This window comes from Panicum virgatum, chromosome 6N (genome assembly GCF_016808335.1).
Source record: "Panicum virgatum strain AP13 chromosome 6N, P.virgatum_v5, whole genome shotgun sequence".
Taxonomy (NCBI): Eukaryota; Viridiplantae; Streptophyta; class Magnoliopsida; order Poales; family Poaceae; genus Panicum; species Panicum virgatum.
In genome coordinates this window covers 41,614,198-41,639,989 of record NC_053150.1, presented here as the reverse complement: position 1 = coordinate 41,639,989, position 25,792 = coordinate 41,614,198, and the positions used below count along the sequence as shown (strand labels likewise).

General features: G+C 46.0%; 1 long non-coding RNA gene across 11 annotated transcripts; it reads left to right on the top strand.

Moving 5' to 3' along the window:
- Positions 1 to 18,733: 18,733 nt before the first annotated feature.
- Positions 18,734 to 23,365, top strand: LOC120678907. Of its 11 annotated transcripts, XR_005676880.1 has the most exons (8): positions 18,734 to 19,646; positions 19,724 to 19,795; positions 19,935 to 20,036; positions 20,159 to 20,349; positions 21,235 to 21,401; positions 22,304 to 22,455; positions 22,547 to 22,891; positions 23,195 to 23,365. It is a non-coding gene; the product is annotated as an uncharacterized LOC120678907 (long non-coding RNA). The 11 variants fall into 11 exon arrangements; XR_005676881.1 differs by lacking the exon at positions 23,195 to 23,365 and having other exon boundaries at positions 18,736 to 19,646; positions 22,251 to 22,455; positions 22,547 to 22,876; XR_005676884.1 differs by lacking the exon at positions 23,195 to 23,365 and having other exon boundaries at positions 18,737 to 19,646; positions 21,335 to 21,401; positions 22,251 to 22,455; positions 22,547 to 22,876.
- The last annotated feature ends 2,427 nt before the right edge of the window (positions 23,366 to 25,792 follow it).

Sequence of the window (25,792 nt, the reverse complement as noted above, 5' to 3'; positions counted from 1 at the left end):
AAAGATTTATCTATTTCTAATGTTTTGTTTGTAGAAGCACTTAGTTTTAATCTCATTTCTATTGCTCAATTGTGTGATCTTGGACTAACGTGTACCTTTGACAAGAATGGTGTTGTAGTAACTCTTGAAGAAGACAAGTCAATGGTATTCACGGGGTTTAGGCATGGCAACATCTATTTAGTGGACTTCTCTTCAAAGCAAACAAGTACCATGACATGCCTCTTCACCAAGTCTTCTCTTGGGCGGCTTTGGCATAGAAGAATTGCTCATATTGGCATGAGCAACCTCAAGAAAGCCCACAAGAGAGGGATGATCACCGGCTTGAAGGATGTCACGTTTGACAAGAACAAGCTATGTAAAGCATGTCAAGCCGGGAAGCAAGTTGCAACACATCATCCCATCAAGACGATGTTGTCTACCTCCAAGCCGCTCGAGCTACTTCACATGGATCTCTTTGGTCCAACTACATACAAGAGCATTGGTGGTAACCTCTATTGCCTAGTAATTGTTGATGATTTTTCACGTTGCACTTGGGTTATGTTTCTAGGCGATAAGGGTGAAACTCCGGAACTCTTCAAGACATTTGCAAGAAGAGCTCAAAGGGAGTACAACTCCCCAATTGTGAAGATCCGGAGTGACAACGGCACCGAGTTCAAGAACATGAAGATTGAAGAATGGTGCGATGAAGAAGGCATCAAGCATGAGTTTTCCGCCACCTACACGCCTCAACAAAATGGAGTGGTGGAAAGAAAGAACAAGACTCTCATCACCCTAGCTAGAGCAATGTTGGATGATTATGGCACGTCCGAGAAGTTTTGGGCGGAAGCAATCAACACGGCGTGTCATGCATCCAACCGAGTGTATCCTCACCGACTCCTCAAGAAAACTCCATATGAGCTCATCACCGGGAAGAAACCAAATATATCATATTTTCGAGTCTTTGGTTGCAAATGCTTCATCTATAAGAAGAAAAGGCTCGGTAAGTTTGAAAGTAGATGTGATGAAGATTTCTTTCTTGGTTATGCATCAAACTCCAAAGCATATAGAGTATTCAATCAAACCTCCGGGTTAGTTGAAGAAACATGTGATGTGGAGTTTGATGAATCTAATGGCTCCCAAGAGGAGGTTGTTGACTATGAAAATGTAGGTGATGAGGAGATTGATGAAGCTTTGAAAAATATGTCCATTGGGGATATCAAGCCGGAAGAGGTGCATGAAGGCAATGATCAAGGGGGAGGACCTTCCTCATCTACACCAAGCACCTCCACGGTGCCCCAAGTGGATGAAGATCAAGAAAAAGATGATCCACTACCTCAAGAAGATGTGCCAACACCAACACCCCAAGTCCAAGAACAAGAAGAGCAAAATGTTCCACCACAAGCACAAGTCACACAAGATCCACCCCAACAAGCATCCACGCAAATACCACTAGTGAAGCATGGTCGCATCTCCAAGGATCATCCAATTGGTCAAATCATTGGTAGTCCTTCCAAGGGAGTAAGAACTCGCTCTAAACATGCTTCATTTTGCGAACATCACTCGTTTGTTTCTTGTATTGAACCCACTAGCATAGAGGAAGCGCTTGAGGACTCGGATTGGGTGATGGCCATGTAAGAAGAGTTGAACAACTTCACCCGCAATGAAGTTTGGGTCCTCGAAGCTCCTCCGAAAGATAAGAACATCATCGGCACCAAGTGGGTCTTTCGAAACAAGCAAGATGAATATGGGGTGGTGATACGCAACAAAGCAAGACTTATGGCAAAAGGGTTCTCTCAAGTCGAAGGTTTGGATTTTGGTGAAACTTTTGCTCCGGTCGCAAGACTTGAAGCTATCCGTATCCTTCTTGCTTACTCTTCACATCATAACATTAAGTTATATCAAATGGATGTGAAAAGTGCATTCTTAAATGGCGTTATTAACGAACTCGTTTATGTTGAGCAACCTCCCGGGTTTGAAGATCCGAGGAATCCTAACCATGTTTATAGGTTGCACAAGACACTCTATGGGCTCAAACAAGCTCCAAGGGCTTGGTATGAGAGGCTTCGTGACTTCCTAATCATGCAAGGCTTCAAGATCGGGAGGGTGGACACCACTTTGTTCACAAAAGACGTCAACGGGGATCTTTTCATTTGTCAAATTTATGTTGACGATATTATCTTTGGCTCAACTAATGATTCACTAAGCCATGAGTTTGCTACCATGATGTCTAGGGAATTTGAGATGTCCATGATTGGCGAATTGACCTTCTTCCTTGGTTTTCAAGTCAAACAAATGAAGGAAGGGACATTCATCCATCAAGAAAAGTATACTAAAGATATCTTGAAGAAGTTCAAGATGGATGAGTGCAAGCCAATCAAGACACCCATGGCAACCAATGGACATCTTGACTTGGATGTGGACGGTAAACCAGTTGATCAATCCCTCTATCGTTCTATGATAGGGTCTTTGCTTTACCTTACCGCATCTAGGCCCGATATAATGTTTAGTGTGTGCTTGTGTGCCCGCTTTCAAGCTAACCCAAAGGAGTCACACCTTTCGGCTGTGAATAGGATCCTTCGGTATCTCAAGCACACCCCTAGCATAGGCTTGTGGTACCCCAAAGGCGCTAGTTTAGATCTCTTGGGATACTCGGATTCGGATTTTGCCGGAAGCCGTGTGGATCGCAAGAGTACCTCCGGGGGTTGCCACTTGCTTGGGCGTTCTCTAGTTTCTTGGTCGAGTAAGAAGCAAAATTCCGTGGCTTTGTCCACCGCAGAAGCGGAATATATAGCGGCCGGTGCATGTTGTGCCCAAATCCTATATATGAAGCAAACCCTTTTGGACTTTGGTGTGAAACTAGATAGGATCCCACTCCTTTGTGACAATGAAAGTGCCGTAAAAATTGCCAAGAATCCGGTTCAACACTCTCGCACAAAGCACATTGATATTCGCCATCACTTCTTGCATGATCACGAAGCCAAAGGAGACATATCTCTCCAAGGTGTGAGATCCGAGGAGCAATTGGCGGATATATTCACAAAACCATTAGACGAGAGTACCTTTGTTAGGCTAAGGAATGAGCTTAATGTGTTAGATGCGGCAAACATCATGTAAGTTGCCATGTCATATAGAAAAAAGGCATACATATAGGACACTTGTCTAACCATGGTAAGATAGTGATGAGCAAGGGTTTAGCTAGAGGTGGTGGTCTACTTGTTTTCCTCTAGGCTTGTAGAAAGGCTCATCATGAAGAAGCTTCCCATGGGTTCAAACTTGACAAGTAGATCTTAATTTCTTGTTATGCATTTCTTGTCATATAGATGTGCACTACATGTTTACTTTTCTTTCGCATGTGGTTGTAGCTTGCATTATCATTGCATGCGTAAGGGTCACAAAGGAGATCACTTGATGAAAATGAGACTTGTTTCATATACAAGATCTTAATTCATGAAAAGTGAAAAGAGCAAAGTGTTAGGTACGTTATTGCCTAGTGAGTCATGTCATAATGAGTTTGAAGCTCTCTATCTTCAATATTCCTATGACAAGGCTCATACATTTTATTTGGCGCTTTGTCTCTCTTGCGGCTTTTTCTTGTGTTTGAAAAGAAAATTATTTAAGCAAGTATGCTATCCTATTTATTTTGAGGGGTAAAGTCGCCTATGCAAGTCCATTAACTTGAGTTTATTTGAGTTTTATAAGTTTACTGGACTTAGCATAGAAGAGTGAGCTGAGTGTGGGGTTTTTGGCTTCACCGGTTAAACCGACGTTCAAAGGATCTATACCCATCGGTTTAACCGGCGTTACTAACTTGTGGCTCAGCTCAGTCAAGTTTCAGACGTTCAATCGACGTATTCAAAAGTCAGAGCATCGGATCAACCGGTGATCATAAATGCAGATCAGACCTAGCAATCAACCGGCGTTTTGATCAATCAACCGACGAGTTCACTTTTGACAGCATCGGTTCAACCGGCGTTCAGTTTCAGATCTGCAGAAGTCTCGGGTGAACTGCACTGACGCAATCAACCGGCGCTCAAACCCTAGGCATCGGATCGACCGGCGTTAAGGAAAATCGCGGGCCCACCTGTCATATATGTCTCTTGCCCGCGCTGCCGGCCTCTATTTCACTTCTCCCTTCACGCCGCTGCCGCCTTCCCTTCGAGCCGCCTCCGCGCCGCCACCACTCGCCACCGCTCGCCTGCACGCCGAGCCGCCGCCGCCGCGCTCCTTGCTCGCCGCCACGGTCGCCAACCGCCGCTTCAAGCCGCCACCGTGCGCCCTCGCGCTCGCCCAGCGCCGCCCGTGCGCACCTGCTCCGCCCGCGCGCTCCTCCGTGCTCTAGCACCGCCGTGCTCCACGCCTCCACGCCATCCACACGTCGAGCAGCCCACGCAACCACGCGCCGCCTTCGCTTTCTCACGCCGCAGCCACCACCGCTTCGCGCACGCAAACTGTTCGAGGGTTTGCCCGCGCCGCTTTTCGCACCGCTCCCGCGCCACGTTCTTGCCTTCGCCAGTAGAGATGGGTCGCGAGAAGAGGAAGGGAAAGGAAGTTGTGGTCGAGAAGCCCGCTCGCAAGCGGACTCGTGCAGAGAAGGAGGCCGAGAGGGCCGAGATGGTGGCCAAGGCCGCCGAGGAGCAGGCATCAGGCCGTGCTCGTCCGTTCCAGATCAGAGAGGACCCCAAAGGCAGAGGCAGAGGCAGGGGTATGGGCAGAGTGAGAGGTGCCAGGGCCACCAGAGCCGCGATAGCAGCAGTAGCAGCGACAGATTCAGATGGTTCTGACTCAGAGGCAGCACAGTCAGAGGGGCAGAGTTCTCCACAGCAGTCGTCTGAGGGAGGTTCCCCGGCAGCGAAAGAGCGTCGCACTGGACCGAGGACTCGGGGAGGACACCAGCCACAGGAGCCCCGCAGGTCAGCAGCAGCAGCAGCAGCAGCTCGCAGAGCCGAGGCCCTAGAGGCCGAGCGCGCAGTGTTCCGTATGGACACTGTTGTGCGTCTGGAGCCAGGTGTGATGCTCCAAAACTTGACCCGAGTCAATGCGGCCAAGGTCAAAAGGCTCAGGTGGAGTGTTGAGGAGGAGGTCTGGTTCCCAGTGACCCGAGACAGCAGAGTCGACAAGAGGTTCTGGACTCTACTACAGGCCAGCTTCTACGAGACTTTCCAGCGGAGGGGACACCGGATCTTCCAGCACAGGGTTCTTGACTGGGTCTCATTGAGGACAGCCGCAGGGGGAGCAGATGTGAGAGCACACTTCGCTCACTTCAGAGGACTGCCCAGGCTGCTAGAGATGGAGCAGAACCGTTATATCGAGGACTGGGTCAGAGTTTCTACGCCACAGCTTGGATAGCTCCCGAGCGCAGAGCCGTGCACTTCATGTTTGGAGGGCAGGACTTTGGTTTGTCGAGGGCGACCATTGCTGGTATACTTGGAGTTGACCTGGTCGACGTCTCGCTGCACGAGAGGGTTTACGAGGACTCAGATCCACCCCGCAGGGCGATGGTTGGCGGGATTGCTCCTTCCCACGAGGCGATCACTCAGTGCTTCCGCCAGCCGTTCCCAGCCTCTTACGCCAGAGTGCCGAGCTTGCTGACTCCAGAGGCATACGCTGTTCACATGGCACTCCGGAGGACTCTGTTACCGAGGAGTGGCTACCCAGAGGGGTTCACAGGTTTGCAGCAGCTCTTGCTCCTACACATCCCCACTCACGAGCCATTTGATATAGTTGACTTTATTCTGGCTGAGATCGAGGATGTGATCACTGATGGGATGGGTGTGGTGCGACAGTTTCCTTATGCGCACTGGATCAGTTACATATGCTCTATGATAGTGCCAGCAGAGTCACCCATCAGCGCCCCTTACCGTCACGTCGAGGCTCCCAGGTTCCCTGTCTACCGACCCACAGCTCCACAGGACAGGAGGAGGGGCAGACACGCAGATAGAGCAGCGATGGCTCGACTGTCACCGGAGGTTCAGGCACGAGTGGCAGAGGAGGATGAGGCACTCCTGGCAGCAGAGGCACAGCTTCCCGGGGGAGATGATGAGATTCATTGGTCTGAGCTTGAGTCAGACTCCTCCGACGACGTAGAGTACTTTCCTTCAGCTGCCCCAGCCAGTCACGACCACGAGGCAGGAGGTTCCGGAGAGCCAGCTCCTCCGACTTCAGCAGCTACTACAGTCTCTGAGTCCTAGGTGACTCAGCCATCCGAGCTCACTGCACTACTACAGCAGCTCGTGACTCAGCAGAGGGAGGACAGACTTGCTCAGGAGGAGGCCAGGAGAGCCCATGAGGCCCAGATTGCAGCTATTCAGAGAGAGGCAACCCGAGAGCGTGCAGCGACAGAGAAGCATTTTGTCGGCCTCATTGACAGAGTTTCACAGAGGACAGACGCTCAGTTCCAGCAGATGCAGCAGGGCATGATGGCGATGTTCGGGATGATCTCCCAGCTTTACTCTCACACCGGACTCGCCCCACAGCAGCAGCAGCCCGGACTTCAGGGTGTAGGAGCACCTCAGCTTACAGTCACACCAGCTCCTCCTTCTCCAGCCCCTACTGCAGCTCCAGCTACCACAGCGACACCGGAGACCACGTTCTCGATGTCCGCACTCTTTGGGTCTGCCGGTCGTTCGCTCTTTTCACCACTGCCAGCGACCACACTCTTTCAGGACTCACCATCAGCGGTTCAGTCGGTCGCCCTCCCTTCCTCACTTCAGGCAGCACCTTCAGGGGGAGGAGCAGTAGAGGAGTCCCTGCTTCCACAGTCGACGCAGCCGACAGCCTCAGCGGTCACTTCTTCAGATATTGATACTTCTTCTGCTGACCCGGTTACGACTTCTACGGATCCTCTACCAGGCAGTGCCAGCACGAGAGCCTCCACGACAGTCACTCCCCCAGTGAGCTCCGACCCAGACCAGCAGCTTCCGTCTGTCACCGAGGGTGAGGGTTCTCCGTCCGACGACGACGACGACGACCCGGACCGCTTCCTCGCCGTACCACGACAGCACGCCCCGTAGCTCGTCTTTTGGTGCTTTGATGCCAAAGGGGGAGAGGTGTTAGGGGGAGCCTCAGAGTTAGGGGGAGGGTAGAGCTAGAGAGAGCTCGTAGTTTCAGGACCTTGCTTATCTTCTTTGTATCTCATTTGGTATTAATTCAAGGATATGTACATTTGTCGCTTGAGTATGCCGTTCTTTGAGACATATCAATGGATTTCGTTTGAGCCGTTAAGCTCTTTGGTCCTGCTTTTGAGTTTTGCTTGTGTTTATCCTGTTTTATCTTTCTCGCTCTCTCGTTATTTATGTTTGTGTTGTCATCAATCACCAAAAAGGGGGAGATTGTAAGCATCTAGGCCCTCAAGGTATGTTTCGGTGATTAATGACAACCATTATTGTGACTAATGAGTTTGTGCAGCTTAATAGATCATTATCGCTCATTTGGTCATATGTCAAAAGAGGCCCCTCAATTTCGGTTATTCAAAAAGGCGATCTCGGTTTTCAACTTATATATGTCAAGGCTAAGGATCTTTCTAGTCCTAAGTGTCACAAGGTTGAGAAGGACACTTAGGTTAGTATAGGTTTTATAGTTTTGTAGTGATCGCACTATTAAGAGGGGTTAAGGCTAAGTAACTTGAGCATGGACATGGTCATTTGAAAATGGATGCACACTATGGTCACTCAGGTTTCTAGAAGTTCAAATAAGTGATTCTCAAACTATATCTCAAGAATATTTGGATTTCATTCAAGACTCAAATCAGAAAAGACAAAATCAGAAAAAGTCTATACACCGGTTTAACCGACGCTCTCAATTTTCTATACGTCGGTTAAACGAAGTCAGCAGAGTCAGGACAAACTCAATACACCGGTTAAACCGACGTGTTTGAATTTAACATCGGTGCATTAGTCCAGAGTTGGTTTTTCCAGGGTTTTTCAAGTTCTATACACCGGTTAAACCGACGATGTTTGAATCAAGACGTCGGTGCAATTGACCAGTGAGATGGTTTTTCAAAGGAATTCAGAAGTTGTACTCACCGGTTAAACCGATGATAGGTTTGAGTTAACGTCGGTGCAGTTGTCCAGAAACTTGGTTTTTTAGTGGTTCAGTGGACAACTACACTCACCGGTTAAACCGATGATACGTCGGTTAATCTGCCCAAGTTGTAACGGCTAGTTTTCAGAAGGGGCAGTTTACATTCATCGGTTAAACCGACGCTGACTATTGGAGGTACGTCGGATTAACCGGCGCTACGCAGTTTTCTGGCAGCTTTTCTCCAACGGCTCTATTCGTGTGAGCTGCCTATATATACCCCTCCAATGGGTCATTTTGCTACTCTTGACACCAGGCAACATCCATACACTCATACTATAGTCAAGAGCCACATTGAGCTTCATCATTCACATACTTGTGCATTCAATCAATCAAGAAGCAAGATTAAGGACTTGAGTAGAGAGAAGCTAGTGTGCATCCGTTCTTGGTGATCGGTTCTTGCTCAAGTGAAGGCCTTAGCTTGTTACTCTTGGTGATTGGCATCACCTAGGCGATCTTGGTGATCGAGGTGTTTCTCGCGGAGCTTGCCAAGGATTGTGGGAGCCCGGAGAAGAAGATTGTACGTGGTTTGATCTCCACCACGCCGGGATGGTGAACGGAGACTCTTAGTGAGCGCCCTCGTCTCGGTGACTTGGGAGGTGACAATACTCTTTGTGAGTGTCACAACGTGGATTAGGGGTGTGTGCCAACACATCGATACCACGGGAAAAAATCCGGTCGTCTCTTGTCCACTCTCTTTATTCAAGCATTTTCTTTCATGCAATTTACTCATGTGCTTGACTTAGAGATCATAACTTAGCTCTACCTTGCTAGGCTTTATTTTGTTTTTATCTCTCTTAGCTTGTGTAGGTAGCTTAGTTATCCGGTTGGTGAATTGGTGCCCTACTAGCATTGCATAGGTTAAGGTTGCTTTACTTTGCTTTAGAAATTGAAAAAGGCCCAATTCACCCCCCTCTTGGTCCATCGATCCTTACACCTATACCACTCAAAGTTCCACAAAGAAACAATCTTGAGTGAGTCAGTGTGTTTAACCCGGAGAGTCCGGGTTTCAGCCCGGAGAGTCCAAGTACCAGAGTATCCAGGTTATTACCCGGAGTATCCGGGTAACCTTTGAGCAACGGCTAGTTGTCAGTGTGAAGAGTATAAATACCCCTCCATACCCCTTCACTCACTCTCTCTTGCTTCATTTCAAACCTGACCAGGCCAAACCCTAGAAGAGGCTCTCTCACTCCCTCTCCTTTGATTCTTGAGTGATTTCTTGAGGGATTCAAGTGAGAGACTTGCAAGAGAAGAGATTTGAGCTAGTGAGCGTCCATTCCAATCCTTGAGCACTAGTTCTTCGTCAAGCCGGTGGATTCAAGTCTATTACTCTTGGAGCTTTGAGCTCCTAAACAGCTAGGTGTGCTCGTGAGTGCTCAAGCTGATTTATGAGCTCCACGGAAAGTTTGTAAGCTTCATTCCTCTCCGAGGAATCCATAGTAAGTGACCTCGGGCTTGAGCGTTGGTCTCGCACTTGGGTGAGGAGCATAGGGCTTCTTGAGCACCATCTCTTGAACTCTTCCTCAACAGAGACATAGCACCTTCGGGTGTGAACTTCGGGAAATAAATCCATTGTCTCTTGTCACTTTACTCGCTTTTATTTGATATTTGCTTGTAAGTTAACTTTGTTAGGGTTTGAGCTCGATCTACTCATATACAAGTTTTCTATCAAGTGTATCTGGTTGAATAGTCCTAGAAGCACCTCCTGATAACTCTAAATTTACTCGATCTAAACTTTATATACTTTTATCAAGTTTTTGAGCATGTTGCACCGTGACCCGGAGAGTCCGGGTTTTCACCCAGTTAGTCCGGACAGCCCGGAGTATCCGGACCCAAAACCCGGAATATCCGGGTCTCCTGTTACTAATCAGATTTTTAAGTGTTTAATTTCGTAGTTTTAGCCTATTCACCCCCCTCTAGGCATCTTCAGATCCTCTCACCCCCAAGACAGGACCCGCAAGAACTTCCCCAGCATGTAATTTCGGTGAGCTTGCTGTCCCCTCTGCACCAAACTCCTCGTGTCGATCTAGTGGAGCAGGGTTCTTGCAATCTGTCGGGTCTGAAGTTTGCCTAGCCTATTTGCTAAACTTGATTTGGATTCTTCTCGTTGTTGATGAGGCTGTTAGTTTCTGAAACTTGAGGCTGTTAGTTTCGTTCAGATATTCTATTTTTGTTCAGATATTCTATTTGCAAGAACCACTAAAAATTAATGATGGGATTCTTTTGAATGAGGCTGTCAGTTGCTGAATCTTGATGAAATTTTTGGTACGTTTTGTACCAAGATTACTGCTTCTTTCGTTGAGATGTTCTAATACTGTAGGTTGCGCTCATAGAGAGTAGGGAGCAGTGGTTTGGGTCCTTAATTCTTGCTCCTCTACATTTCAGCATTTGGTTCGCTTTCGGGAATAGTACTTGTTACCATTCCTCTGATTCCTGAATCTGCATTAGTTTAGTGAGCTCTTGTGTTCTTGTTGTCATTGGGACTCTCTGATGTATATTTGGATAATTTAAGCTGTTCCATAGCTGCTTGTCCTTGGTCATTTCCTGTCAAACCATAATTAGGACTGCTTATCTCATCTCAACTACATTATTTTGTTCTCATTTCAATGTTTATTTTGAATTGTTTCACTCGGAATTTTATTAGTTACTGAATTCTCCATGTCAAGTTGATGTCAGGTGTTGGATCACTTCCCCTCACGAGTTATAATTCTACTGACTGGGTTCTTTCTCCTCGATCGAATTCTTGATCCGACTAGTTAGAATTAGTTCAGGGAGAACTGACTAGTTAGATTTGGTTTCAAGAATCTATGCCTATCATTTGTAATGTTGGCTTGTTCATGGCTGTGTCTGAAACTCATGGTCTTGATCAGTTCTTGTCATGATCTGCTGCTATTGAAATCTTCTCATTCATCGAAATTCTTTCTCGTGATGTATGTATATATTTGGATAAGTTGGACTATATATGGATCGTCATAGTTGATAGTTGTGAGTCCTTGGCCAGATTTCTCACAATCATCATCTTTTTCTGAATTCTGATTTCCTAATTAAGCATGCACATGTTCTTCCATTTGCAATTTCGCAATGCAGCATTTGGATGGAATTGGGAGGTGGCGCAATCTTGGGCGGAGGCGACGGGCTTCTAGAAGCAGCAACTCCCAGTGCCAGGTAGTTAGTACATGTCAAGAGGCATTTGATGTACTCCTTCTTTCGGTCATTGTTTTTTTTCGCGAATGTGCCTGAGCACTTGCTGGGGGAATTCCTCACTGAAGGAGAAGGTGGAGGAGGTGGGGGAAGAGGAGGACCCTACCACTATGCCCAAGGCACACACGAGAGAGATTGTATTGGGGTACCCAATGGCTCAGACCGTATCAGGTAACAAGCAGTACATACTTAGCTTACCGCTACGATCAACGCGAATTGGATTGCTGACAAGTATGCGTGTGCGTGTGTGTGAGTGTGACATATAGGTACTTGCGTATTAGTCCCTGTCACAGTGTGCGTGGAGGCGCAGCATCGGAAGGAATTCGAGGCCATCCATGGAGCAGGGACCTTTCCTTGCCGAGCTGCAGCCCCCCGCAAGCTCCGGCAGGTATGCTTCGTGAACTCATCTGGAAACCCTCCACCGGCAAGCACGAGAGGACATGGGATCCCGAGCATGGAGCCAGGATTGGACGCGTGCTCCGCAAGATGATCCAGCTCGGCGGCGCCCGAACGACGAACGCTCTCCCACCAGTGCCTTTCCTCCTGCCACTCGCCGACTGGGAGGGGTACCACCACGACAACGGGCTCACGCTGGAGGTGGCGAAGCAGCTTCTCCACAGGTGGGGGTCGTGTGTTGGGACACTGTTCACCACGGAGGACTTCTACGGCATCGACGCCTCCCTGGACTCGAACACCGGCGAGATGCACACGGTGGTTTTCTACGCCTACCGCCACAACAAGCAAGGCAAGCTACTGGTCCTTGTGCTGGACAACCAGCTGGCCATGGGTCCCAGCAAATGGGTCCACTTCGACGAGTTCCACAGCTTCTACGTCCTCTACGTCCGACCGCTACCGCCACGCCACCTGCTAGACCGCTCTAAAAGCCCGGTTTAACCAGCTAGTGGAATTGGGTACTCGTACTGTATTTGAGCTACTAACATGCTACTGTATGTAATCCAAATTTGTAACGCCTTCATGTTTGAATTTAGTAGTTTTATTTGGCTCGTGTTGTTCTTGTTAGATATAAATTGACATGATCATAACTGTTGGGAACCGAGGTGGCCCTGATACCCACTAAGCTGAGGACTTACACCTAAGACACATACCAACTCACTCTAGAGTCGGTTAGCCTTTTCAATTTTTGGCTACTTAGTGTATAAGGTCCTTTCAACGGCAGAGCCGCTTTCTTGCTTCCAGGTGGCAGAGCCTACCAATAGATGAATGACTTCTGGGAGGCAGATCCTTCCTACGATGAAGCTCGGACCCTTTGTGATCCCGGGTGGTAGAGCTAACCGATGTTAGATCACAACATATACACTAAATACTTAGAAACTAGGAGAATAACACTTACAAAACACTTGCTTTATTACAACACAATAGTATTACACAGGAGTACACAACACACCCTCTCTTTGTGACTAACCTAGCACTCACCCTTCTCACTACTTCCTAGCACCACTCATCTACCATGCTCATGGAAGGAATGACATGGCAAGAGAGGGGGCACTATTTATAGGTCAAGGGGGAACCATGAGATTGTGACAAGTGTCCCCATTCTAGAAATTTCCTAGATATTACAACATTATCTAATTTATTTTATTACCAAATCTAGACTACTCCATTGTAAATATCTTACTCTTGCATGGTGTAGGACATTCTAGAAGGTTGCCTTGCATTCTTTCAACACTCCCCAAAAAGGCAAACTTCTTTTTAATGTTGTCCTGCAAACCATGCCGAGTGCCTCTCGAAACTTCTCGAACTTTGCTTTGTTGAGATTTTTTGTGAGTATGTCGGCAGTCTGCTCCTCTGTCTTGGTAGGCACCATTATGATCTCACCCTCAAGGACCTTTTCTCTTATGTACTGATAGTGAAATTCTATGTGGTTGGTTCTTGCATGAAAGACATGATTTTCTGCCAAACGAATGGAAGATATATTGTCACAGAGAATCCTTATTTGATAATCCATCGGCTGGTGAAGATCCTCCATCAACTGCTTAAACCAGGTGCTTTCTTGAGCTGTCATTGCTACTGATCGATACTCAGCTTCAGTACTTGATAATGCCACAGTTGGTTGTCTCTTGCTGCATTGTGATAAGGGTCCTAACCCAAGACTGAAGAAGTATCATGTGGTTGATCGTCATGTGCCACAATCTCCAGCGTAACCGGCATCATTATATACCATCACATGACAATACTTTGTCTCCTTGTATAGAATACTAAAATTGATGGTGCCTTTAACGTATCTGAGGATGCACTTGACTCCATCAAGGTTGATGCTTCTTTGGATTGCTCATGTATCGACTGACCACTCCAACTAGATAGGAAATATCTGGCCGAGTCATAGTAAGATAGATAAGGCTCTCGACCAGCTATCGATACATAGTCACATCCTCCAAGTGCTTCCCTTCATCTTCTTAACATCACATTGGGATCCATAGGAGTAGACATGGGCTTCCAGTCAATCATCCTGTACCTTTGTAAAAGATTCTTAGCATATTTATGTTGACCCAGAAATAGCCCTCAAGTCCAAGGAAGTGCTCCAACTCTCCAAGCTCCTTCATTTGAAATCAGACTGAGAGATTTTCTCTTGTCCTCTCTATCTTCTCAGAATAGTCCCCGGTGATGATTAAGTCATCAACATAGACTAGTACTATTGCTAGTCTACCATCCTTGGACTTCACGAATAAGCTAGAGTCTGATGGAGCGACTTTAAAACCACTATGCAGATTTTCTCTTGTCCTTTGTATCTTCTCAGAATATTTCCCGGTGATGATTAAGTCATCAACATAGACTAGTACTATTGCTAGTCTACCGTCCTTGGACTTCGCGAATAAGCTAGAGTCTGATGAAGCAACTTTAATACCACTATGCACAAGAAACTCACCAATTATCCCATACCATGCTCGTGGTGCTTGCTTCAAGCCATAGAGATCCTTCTTCAGTTTACACACGTACTCGGGGTGGATCTCGCTCTCAAAGCCTCTTGGTTGCTCTATATAGATAGCCTTATAAAGTTCGCCATGTAGGAATGCGTTCTTGACATCCATCTGCCACAACTTCCAAGACTTGCAAGCAGCCAATACGAGCAAGACTCGAACAATTGTGATTTTTTCCACTGGGCTAAATGTTTCCTCATAATCCACCCCATACTATCGAGAGAAATCCCGAGTCACAAGTCGAGCCTTATACTTTTCAACCGAGCCATCTGGACGAGTCTTTATTTTGTAGACCCATTTGCAAGATATATGCTTTACTTCATTTGGCCTTGGCACTAAATCCCATGTTTGATTATCATTTAATCCCTCCTTCCTCATTTTTTAGGCGTATGAGCATTTTGTGTTTTTCTTCCAATATAAGGCGTGCAGCCTTGGGACTCTGACTGCAGTAATCACCATCCGCGGTGGGAATTCCATTTGCATGCGGCCATGCAGGTTTTCGCGGCGAGATTCCATTTGCATGCGGCCATGCTGGCCCAGGAAATGAGGAAGGAGGGAGTAGTACCTTAATTTCTTCCTCCATTGCCTTACGCCATTGAGGACCTTTTGATACTTCTTCATATGAAGATGGCTCAACAAGTATAGGCTCATAAAAAAAGGCAGCATTTGCATATCTTGGATTAGGCTTGATCTTCCTTGTTGTCATCCGTAGTTCTTGAATAGGCTCCTCAAGCTCCATTTGTGGTAATTGAGGGTCCTCTGGTGTCATATGATGTACACCGGTCTTTCATGGACTCGTGGCTATCACTGATGAACCTTCTTTATCTCACTTGGAGTTTGTGCCTCCTCCTCGTCTTCTTGGATTTCTTCTGAAACCTCCTTCAATTCTTCAGAATTAAGTAACTCGACCTTTTCAGGTGACCACCAAGCAAAAGCTTCATCAAACACCACATTTCTTGAGGTGTGGCACTTTCCTGTGGTTGGGTCGCAACATCTCCAATCTTTTCGTGCATCATCATATCCGACAAAGATGCATCGAATTGCCTTCTTCTCAAACTTGCTTCTTAGGTGATCAGGCACAAACATGTAGTAGACACAACCAAATACTTTGAGATGACTTACCACTGGCTTCACCTCCCATAGCAACTCATGAGGAGACTTGAATCCTAGTTTTGGTTGAGGTAGCCTATTAATGATATAGGCTGTCGTCCAAATATTACAGATCACGCACGTGACTTCTTGTCGATTCATCATAGAAGATCCACCCTAAGCTAGACGCGCGTACGCAGCAGCCCAAGTGCCTGATTCGTGCATGCATGCAGAGGACGAGAAGAGAAGGGGAGTCGAGAAGAAGGATGAAGGTGTAGCATAGGGGCAAGGCTAAATGGCTCAGAAAGACGGCCATCGGCGGCCGGAGCGAGAGAGCCGAGAGGCGTGGTAGTCAGACGAGGTGAGGGAGTGCAGTGAGTGAAAGTTAGAGTTTGGGAGGGGCGAGATGTGTCGCCCGCGTCATATATACGCCGGCCGCTGTGACAGCCCTTAAGTGGACTCCCGGTCCAGTAAATCTGTAAGAGCACCACCAGTGTAGAGAACCGAGGTCGACTCGATGGTGGGCTCCACACACGAAAGGACCCATCCTGCTACCTGCTCCGCAATGGAAAGAACCGTATACCCGGTTCTATGTGTGGGACCCGCACAACAATAATTTCCTTTCCTCAACTACCTTCCTCTCCCACCGCACGGACGGACTCCTTCGTCTCGCACGGAGTCCGCCGCCGAGCTTACAAAAAAAAAAGAGTCTGCCGCCGGACCTGCCATCCCCTGCCTCCCCTCGGCCCCCGTCCCCTGCCTCCTCCGGCCTTCCTCACGCGCCGCGCGCCGCAGTCTGCTCCTCCGCCCTGCTCCTCCACGCCCGACATTGTCGTTGTCTCGCGTTTGCCCCCATCATCCGTCCACTCTCGATCTGGATCTCGCGGTGGAAGTCCCGTGCCTCCCCTCCGCATGAAGGAGGCAGCAGCAGAGCGGCGGGCGCAGCATCATCCGTTGGCAGCGAGGCCGTGGCGGGCGGGAGCGGCGGCGGCGGTGACCAGCCGTCCTCGTGGTCGCGACCGGCGCCGACGTTGTCGACTGCGTCACGGAGTACGTGCGCCGCCAGGGCCGCGGCGTCTGCGTTCTCCAGAATCGCCCGAACTCCGATCTCCGCTCCGCCTCCTACCTCTTCCAGCCTTCCTATCACGCCGCAGCCTACTCGCCGGGAGAAGGAGTTGGGATTCCAGACTACGGCGGGAGCACCAACGGCAGGAGAGAGATGACGATGGTCCCTGCGAAGGAGCGGGTTCGATCCAAAGGAGCAGGTTCTCCATCGATCCAAGCCCCCAATGTATCGTACTCGGTTCAATCCTCGTATTAATTGCATCGACCTGTCTTCGAACCGCACACTGCGGTTGCTCTAAGGCTAACAGCTAGTAGGTCAAGCCTAATAGCTAGTATCAGATAGGTACTGTGTCAGGTCCGTGCCGGCCCATCAGTGCTGGCGTTTATGGCCCACGCATTACACTATGTCCGTGTCGTGCTGGTACTGACACTAAACTCATCGTGTCGTGCCGTGTTCGTATCGTGTTTTTAGTGCCATTTTTCGTGCCGCCCATCTAACGCGGCTCATTTGGCCATCTATAATCGGCGTTGGGGTTAGGGGGATGTGCCGAGTGGGCCGCGCCGGCGTCGAAGGATTTGCTGCCGGAGCTGTCCCGCGAGGAGCAGCTACGGCTGCAGGACCCCGGCTTCAGCGCCCGGAACAGGCGCAAGCTCAAGGGACGCATCAGGACGGAGGCATTGCCTCCTTCCTTCTCCATGGCGCGGCGGACAGAAGGGTACGCTGCGTATATTCCCCTCCCCTGTGCAACAACTAGCCAAGCTCAGCTAATTAAGAGTAATGGAATATATATATGCCTGTAATTGTTGATCGATCTACAACTTTTTGATTAGATGATGGAATACATATAGCTGGCGAAATCGATAAATCTACACGGCTCTCTAGTACTATAGAACTACCAGATTACAACTGCCGATCATGTCATGTTTTTACCGTGGTGCTAGTCTTGAACTCGAAAGTAATAGAGCATTAACTTGAACATAAAATAATTTATTTATTGTTGATTATACAAATATACACCGCCCTATGATTCTTAAAACATATACCTCCTCGTTCCAAATTGTAATTTGTTCCAACTTTGTTGGAGGATCGAAATATTTCAAGTTTGGTCAAATTTATACAATAAATTACAAACATTATGAGCTGCTTGGTTCTCAACCACATGTCGCAACGGCTAAAGTTAGGCAGCCACAGGAAAAAGGCAGACGTTTGGTTGCTCGCCTCATCATGCGGCCGCCACAACTTTTGCATGCACTGTGCAGTGGTGAGTGTGGCGGCCAAAACGCTCGCCATAAAAGTGTGACGCATGCAATGTGGCGGTGGCACTAGAGAATTACCAGATGTGGCGCATGCAATTTGGCGGTGGCACCAAAGAATTACCAGATTACAAGTGCTGATCATGTCATGTTTTTATCGTGCACTCATTTGTTTGTGCTGGCCTCGAAAGTAAATGATCAATAACTTGGACATAAAACAATTCATTTACTGTTGATTAAACAAATATGCACCACCACCCTATGATTCTTAAAACATATAGTATTAATTAAGGTACAGCCAATTACTTGGCTGTGTGCTGTTTTTCGTTTTCTTTTATACTCGTTGCGTGCCGTTGAGAAAACTAAAGTAACACATAAACTGCCCCTCGCCCGCATACCATTCAATTTATTTTCTTTTCTTTTCTTTATGCATGCCATTGAACACATAGCTTATCAATCAAAGTTCCTCCATTTGTATTGGATACAGAGAGCGTGACGCCTTGCTCAGGCGACCGGCCCTCCCCCTACGTAGGGGGAGCTTGGGGGAGGGAGCCGCTTGGGAGGGGGAGGGAGCCCTCTAATGGCTCCCCCCGAGAGAACGGCTCCCCCCGAGAGATGATTCTCCCCCCATATGTGGAGGAGATTATATTTCCCCCTACACTTTAATTACACTATTTGTTTATGATAAAAAATTTATTTGGATTCCGTAACATGATAAGTACAAAAACAGTATGTTTTTTTAAAAATTTAAAAATGATAAATAAATTATTAATGAATGAGGTATAGTGTATAAGGGGAATGGATATGAGGAGAATGGTTGGAGAGAAAGAAATATAGGGGGATGAATCTTTTATGGGGAGATAGTAAAATATAGTATAAAATACATATAGGGAGAGTTGGACGGGGAACGGTCGGAGATAGCTGAGGCGGAAAGTGTCCAACATGCGCTCTGCCGGGCACCAGGTACGAGCTAGCTTGCTTTTCTTTACTCCTAAAAATTGTGTAAGCGGGACGCCGCTATGCGTCGTACGTCGCCATCGTGCGACGGGAGCCCCCCGCCGCTTTCGTCCAGCCGCGGGAGTCCGTCAGCCGCCCGATCCCCTCTCCCCCTGCGATCTGAGCCCTCCCAGCCCGTGTCCTCCCCCCTCCTCCCCGACCCCGGTTCCAACCCTAGCCGCCCCTACCTCTCCTCGCGACACAACAGCGCCGCCCTCCCCCTCGCTCCCTCGATCTGCCCTGCCGCCGGCCACCCTCCTTTCTGTCTCCACCCGCCGCACCCCCCAGCACCATCTCCCTTGCTGCAGCCCGCCGCCTTCCCCCTCTGCAGCGGCCCCCATGCCGCCCCTGCACCTCCCCGGCGAGTCCCCACGCCGCCCTTGCGTCTCCCGCGGCAAGTCCCCGCGTCGCCGCTGCTCCTGCCCGCCGGATCCGCCGCGCGTAGGGAGTAGGAGCAGGACCCTCGTGGGGAGCAGCTGGACCACGCCTCTGACAACACCGGCGCCATGGTCCTCGCGGCCGCAGCCGCACTCTACGCTCAGCGGGGCCAGAAGCACGACGACGACTTCTACACGGCTACCTGCACCTCTTCCGCCTTTGACTGCCACCATGATTAATCCCATGTGCCCTCTTTTTTTCCCCATCGTGAATCCCTAAATCCCTAGATGTTGGTGTTTTTTTTTTGCTGCATCTGATCTGAAAATGAATGTAAAACATGCGTGTTTGGACATTGGAGAATATGCAGGGCTTTTCATCTAGACATGGCGGCAGTAGAGTGTTCTAATGAATGTATATCTCCTATATCTTGTATGTAGAGATTTGCTCTCTGGTGCTTATAAGAAATTAGAGTAAAGAGAGAAATTCACATTTTTTCAGGTAGTGGGGAAAATAGGTTAGTAGATATCACACAAAGGCGTACTGATTTTCTGCTTTATTGCCTGTTCATTTTGCTCAATTTTACTTGACCCCCTTTTCGCTATTGCTATAAATGCAGGATACAGTTTTGGAACTGGAATTTCAAGGGATCAAAAGCAGTTCACTATGCTCCGGGTAAGCATTATCCCTTTATTAAGTGAACTTATGGAAGTTATAGATGTCCAAATAATCATCATGTTTGTGCTATGCAGACATGGCCTGTGCGCTCACCAAGGCCTGTTGCATCAAAGCTTGCTGCTGATACACCTCTCTTAACAGGACAGGTATTTGGAGCTAGCTAACCAAGGTGTTTCTTTAGTGCCACTATTTATTGCTGCATGTTCTAAACACAACATTAATTTTTTTCCTACTCCACTCTATTGAATCTTTTTATATCTCACATCTACTGTGAATTGGTTTCAGCGTGTGCTCGATGCATTGTTTCCCTCAGTGCTTGGAGGGACATGTGCTATTCCTGGGGCGTTTGGTTGTGGAAAAACTTTCATTAGTCAGGCAGTTTCAAAGGTCTTGCTGCTATTCTATTTCTGTTTCGTAGCTGCCAGTTTTTTTTGCCTTGATGTATATGCTAGCCTTTTAGGTGTCTTGATGACCCCACTCCTTTTGCTGACCCAAATTTGCTCGTACAGTATTCCAATTCTGAAGCTGTGGTTTGAGGGCTGTTGGGAACGAGGGAATGAGATGGCTGACCTTATGGATTTCCCTCAATTGACAATGACATTGAAGGATGGACGTGAAGAATCTGTCATTAAAAGAACAACTCTTGTGGCTAACACCTCAAACATGGCTGTTGCTGCTCGTGAAGCTACCATTTATATAGGTATACTTATAGTCTTGTCACGGTTATGTTTCATTCACTTGTATAGGCATGAGTTCTGCCTCCAAATATTTTCTTGTCCAGATTATGTTTGCTATTCAACAAACAATAATACTCAAAGTATCATTGTGAGATGGTGTTGTTGCAAGCTTGTAGTGCCTACTTATGAACTATCATCTATCTGTGACTATATGCTACATCTCAGTTCTTTGAGATTAAACCTGATTTTATAATGAGCTGCATTGATCACCTAGCTTTCTATGTTTTAATTGTGCTGAGTGCTTGGGAACTTGTCCGCAGCAGAGAAGGTCCTGTCATTCAGTTTAGAAACAATAGGAGCCGGATAAGCTGCAATGACCTGAATATTGTAACTCTAGAAAGTGTTTTTTAGACGAAACTGAACAAATTGTAGAATTGTAGCCTACTTGAAATTGTTTTACTAGAAAGTTCTTTAGCATGAGACAGTGTGGTTTGGGATTTTGTAATCTGAAATGCTTATCATATTAATATTGCCTTAGCATTGTTTTCTATGCATTTTGGTTTGAACTGTTGAGAATAGAAGTACACTATACACCAAGCGACATTATAATTATTCAGGTTCTATTTAGAAATTTGGTCCATTCAGATTTTTATTATGAAAAATAAGAATGCTAAAAAAAATTCTTATTTCACAAGGTGCGATCACTCTCTACTTTGAGAAGCTACAGGTCATAACAAATTATTTCTGTATTTTCAAAATGAATAGAATCATTTTGAGTGGTATCAAAAGAACAGAAGCATTTTGAGTTCTAAAATACCGTTGAGCTGACCCATGTATGTGGTTCCTCATGTAAAATCGGCATGAATGGATTGCTACTTTCATGAGATTCATGAATATTACATTGGTAGATTTGCTTGCGTATGGAGTTTGAGGATGCAGGAATTTTCTGCTCCTATATATGTACCTAAACACTAAGCTGCTGTGCTTCGGTGGATCACCCAATGCAAGGAGTCTAAGCACTCGTGGATCAGGGGAGGGAGGCAGTTCGGGAGCCCAATTTTGTAGCTACATGAGGGTAAGGAATTTTTTTTACTGCTCTACATAGTGGATTTTTGTTGCTGCATGTTAACTGTATTTCCTGCTGGCAAAACTTCTTTTAGACAACATTTATCACAGGCAAGTTTTCATGAGAAGCACCTTATGGCTACATGTCATCATAATTGCTTATTTTCTGGTGCTTTGTTTTTCTGATTGTGCATGTGTGAGGGTTGTTGTTCTAAGGGTGTTACTCCTATGTTTAGCCTAGCCCTCCTGTACCATGTACCTTTTGCCTTTACAATCTTTAAATAGTGCTTATCTTCCAATGATCCTATTTTAAATAGCTTTAGCTTTCAGGACTATGGCATCTATGAGGACACACCCTTCTGGACAAAACTTTTTCCTTGTAATTCTAAGGTTTCTTAGAGAATTTTGTCGGCGCTTGTACTATTCTTCCAGCTGCGGGTTTAAACAACTCAGCTTATACCTGCAGCTGGAGGCATACACTTAGTTGTCTACATTTTAGCATTTGATTGAATACGGATAAAGGAATGTATTCTGAACTTTTAAGCTGTCACATATAGCTAAGGGGAAGCTGGATAATTAAGGTCTGTCAAGGACAGGCTCTCTCTTATTCCATAGTGAGAAGATACACTTAATTGTATGTATTTTGGCGTTTGTTATTTTGCTTACATGATATCAATTGACTTATAATATTTTTTGTTGCCTATAATATATGTATTGTTGTGAATATTTTTATTGTTCGTAGCAACGCACGGGCATGAACCTAGTCACATTTGAATCGAGCATTTTCCGTGGTGCGATTACTAGTTCCTGCTGCGCGCCGCTTCGCGGAATGGCATGCATGTGCCCATAATCTCTGCAGGGTGGCGAGTTTGATGCTGTGAAGCCCCTGATGGAAGCGCGAGTTGGTTTCAGGTGGCAGGTGTGGTTCCATCTCAACTTCTGGGCTCGCAGTTGCAGCACCAACAAAATCAAGCGCTTCTTCACTGAGGCGCACTACAAGCCGTCCTCCGACACCATCAAAGACCCAAAACCAACTCCCATCGTCGAAATATACACCATCATTGGTACGTGTACAAATGCTGCGGATTGCTATTACATGATAACCATAATGTTAGCGGAGTGATTTGATGCTAATGTCGGTTCAAATGCCTGCAGAAGAGCCGCTTTCCCAGTACAGGAGGACCTGTGCATTTTGTTCTGCCAGTTGCGACATTCTGCACCCGAAGGGGTGCTGCAAGTTTGTTTGTGGCAACGACAAGGATCGGATAGGACAACGCCTTGTGCAGTTTGGGTCTGCCTTGAGTTGCCATTCACTTGCCCCCTCCCGACGGGAAGCCAGGCCCGGTCCTGAGATTTATAGGGCTTGGGGCGAAACTAAAGCACCGGAGCCCTTCTATGTTTAAAATCGTTGATTATTGGAGTAATGTATAGAAATCTCGAGAAATTTTACAATAATTGAAAAAATAGAAGTCGATCTGGTAAAAATCTACGATGGTGAAGGTAGGAAATACTTAGAAGTACCTAAGATAAAATATATGTACTTTCAAAATATAGGACCAACTACTAAAAAATGGGTCCAAATATTGATTTAGTTTAATTTTTATAAATACTTTGCATAGATCAACGGCTAGAACTCTCAAATGCTAATATAGTCTATCCTTCGCCAACATCACTCGATTATTATTTATCAATTACCTGCTAAGCGTGAAATATTGATTTGATTTCCTTCGTAAATCAAATATAAAGTATCAATCGATGTACTGCTGGTGAGGATGCCTGATGCTGACGTGCTGGTACCTGCAGGTGCTGGCTTGCTGGTCTGCTGCCTGCTGGAATCGGACACTGCTGACGAAGAAGCCACCGGAGAGAATTGGAGAGCGCAAACACGGACGGACGGCGATCACGGAGACGACGCGCACGTATCGTTTCATTCGCTCGGGCTCTACACAGCGACATGACAGCGCGGCCCCATTGATTCGGGGGCCCTGGGAGGGCCCCCCCCCCGGGCCGGGCCGGGCCTGCGGGAAGCTTATTGCTCCTCGTATTAATATTCCGCAGTTGCTTTACAATATTCCGGTAATATTAATACGTAACTTATCTGCATATCACAAGTGCGGAATCCGACACGGCTTTGCTGTTGCAACTCCCTCTTTCACCCCACATCTCTTCTTTTTCCCTCTATGGATATTGTTTGCTGCAAATGCAGGTGTGGGGGACCTCGGCTTTTATATTGGGGGGAGCCTGCCGCCCCCTGCCGGCGGTAGGGGTATAAACCTGTAAATTATGAAACCGAAAATATATTTCTGTAAAAAACAATTTTGAAAAATATAAAAATAAAAAAACGCTCGTCTCTGGCATCACAATAAACGGCATTTCTATTTATCGCACTGCGCGAGCGAGCTGTCACATAACACGGCAACCCAGGCTGAAGCTTGCAGGCGCACGGCCGGCCCTTGATGACGTGCTTCATCAATTTTTTTTATTGACCGGTTCTTTTCCAGAGGCGGAGTCAGGATTGAAACATAGAAGGGACCAATTTACTAATACCGACAATCAGGAAGGACCACACCTTATTATTAATGAGTAACATTAGTATCCCCCTGTCTCCGCCCTTGTTCTTACTTTCTTCTTTTGTTCGCTGGTTCGTTCTTTACACATTTGCTCGCAACGAGTTGCCCAAGAGAAAACCCTTAGGTCGTATAGATTTGCATATTTATAATAATTTGAACAAAAGAAATCCCTAATTTAAAAGTGATTGTCCAAATCAAATTTCATGCTTATAATAATTTGAACAAAAGAAATGTTTGTTCTCAAACAAATAATTTTGAAGTGCCAGATGTGGCACGTATGACCATAAATTTCATAATGCTAGTTGTACCATATTGTTTCAGTGCCATGTGTATCCCTCATGATCACAAATTTTGTAATGTTGCCTAATATGTATTAATGATTGAAAAATTGTATGGTAACATATCAGACTACTTTTAAAGGATATTTACGTAATTTTTTATCATTCTTTGATTTCTTTACCCAGTCCTATAACTACGGTTTTTACGGACTTTCTTGGAGGTGAGGATGGGAAGAGTATGATAGATACTTTTCCACAATTTTTTTATGGTTTGATGTTCTAAAAAAATATTCTTCCGGTGGGTGTTGCGACGCAATGTGTCAGGTACTTGAAATGCTCGTCTCACGCGCCGTTGGCAATCAAACAATCAACAGTGTTTTTCTAGAACAAATTTGATTGTTCCGAAACAATTCAAAGTTTTTATGGAACATTTTATAAACTTTTTTTGGCAAAAACATTAACAGTGTTTACGGAACACTCTTTTATTTGTTCTAAACATTTCTGAAATGTTTAGAAACATTTCTGAAATTTGACATGTTCACATTTCAAATTGTTCAACCAATGACCGCCATCTTCCTGCAAAAGGCTCAAAGAAAACGTTTTAATGTTCCGAAAAACAAATTTGAATATTTTCGGAACAACCTTAAAAATTTTCCAGAACAATTTTGAAATGTCCCCCAAACAAATCTAAATGTTTTCGGAATAAACTAAAAGTTATATAACACTTGTGAAAACGTCTTAATGTTTCGGAACACTTTTGAGAAACATCTTAATGTTTCGAAACACTTTATATGGAAAATTTTGACATGTTCACATTCCAAATTGTTCCGGAACAAAGAAAATATCTTAGAGTTCCGGAACACTTTTGAAATGTCCCTGAAAACAAATCTGAAATAGTTTTGAAACAATCTTGAAAATTTACCAGAACATTTTTGAGTGTTCCCAAAACAAATCTGAATGTTTAGGTATGAATTAAAAGTTTCAGAACATTCTTAAAACAAGACAATCTACTATACAAGTCAGAATGTTTCGAAACACTTTTGAGAAACGTTTTAATGTTCTGGAACACTTTTGAAATATTCCAAAAACAAATCAAATCTGGATGTTTCGGAACAATCTTAAAATTTTTCCCGAACATTTTTGAAATATTTCCAAAATAAATCTGAAAGTTTTTGGGATAAACTAAAAGTTCTAGAACACTTTTGAAAACTTCTTAATGTTCTGGAACACTTTTGAGAAACATCTTAATGTTTCGGAATACTTTTGAATATTCCAAAAAAATTGAAATATTTTCAAAACTAATTTTGAAATATTTCAGAACACTCTAGAATGTTTCTAAACAAACTAAAAGTTTCGGAACATTTTGGTAAACAGAACTGAAAGCAATCGGGTGCTCTAGCCTAAGAGGGGGAGGGGGTGAATTAGGCACTCTAAAAATCTTAACCTATGGCTCCAACTAGTTTACACAAAACTTAAACTAAATCAAGCTATCTAGATGTGCAACTATGGTTCACCTTAGTGTGAAACCCTCATCCCAAAAGAGTTTTGCAACC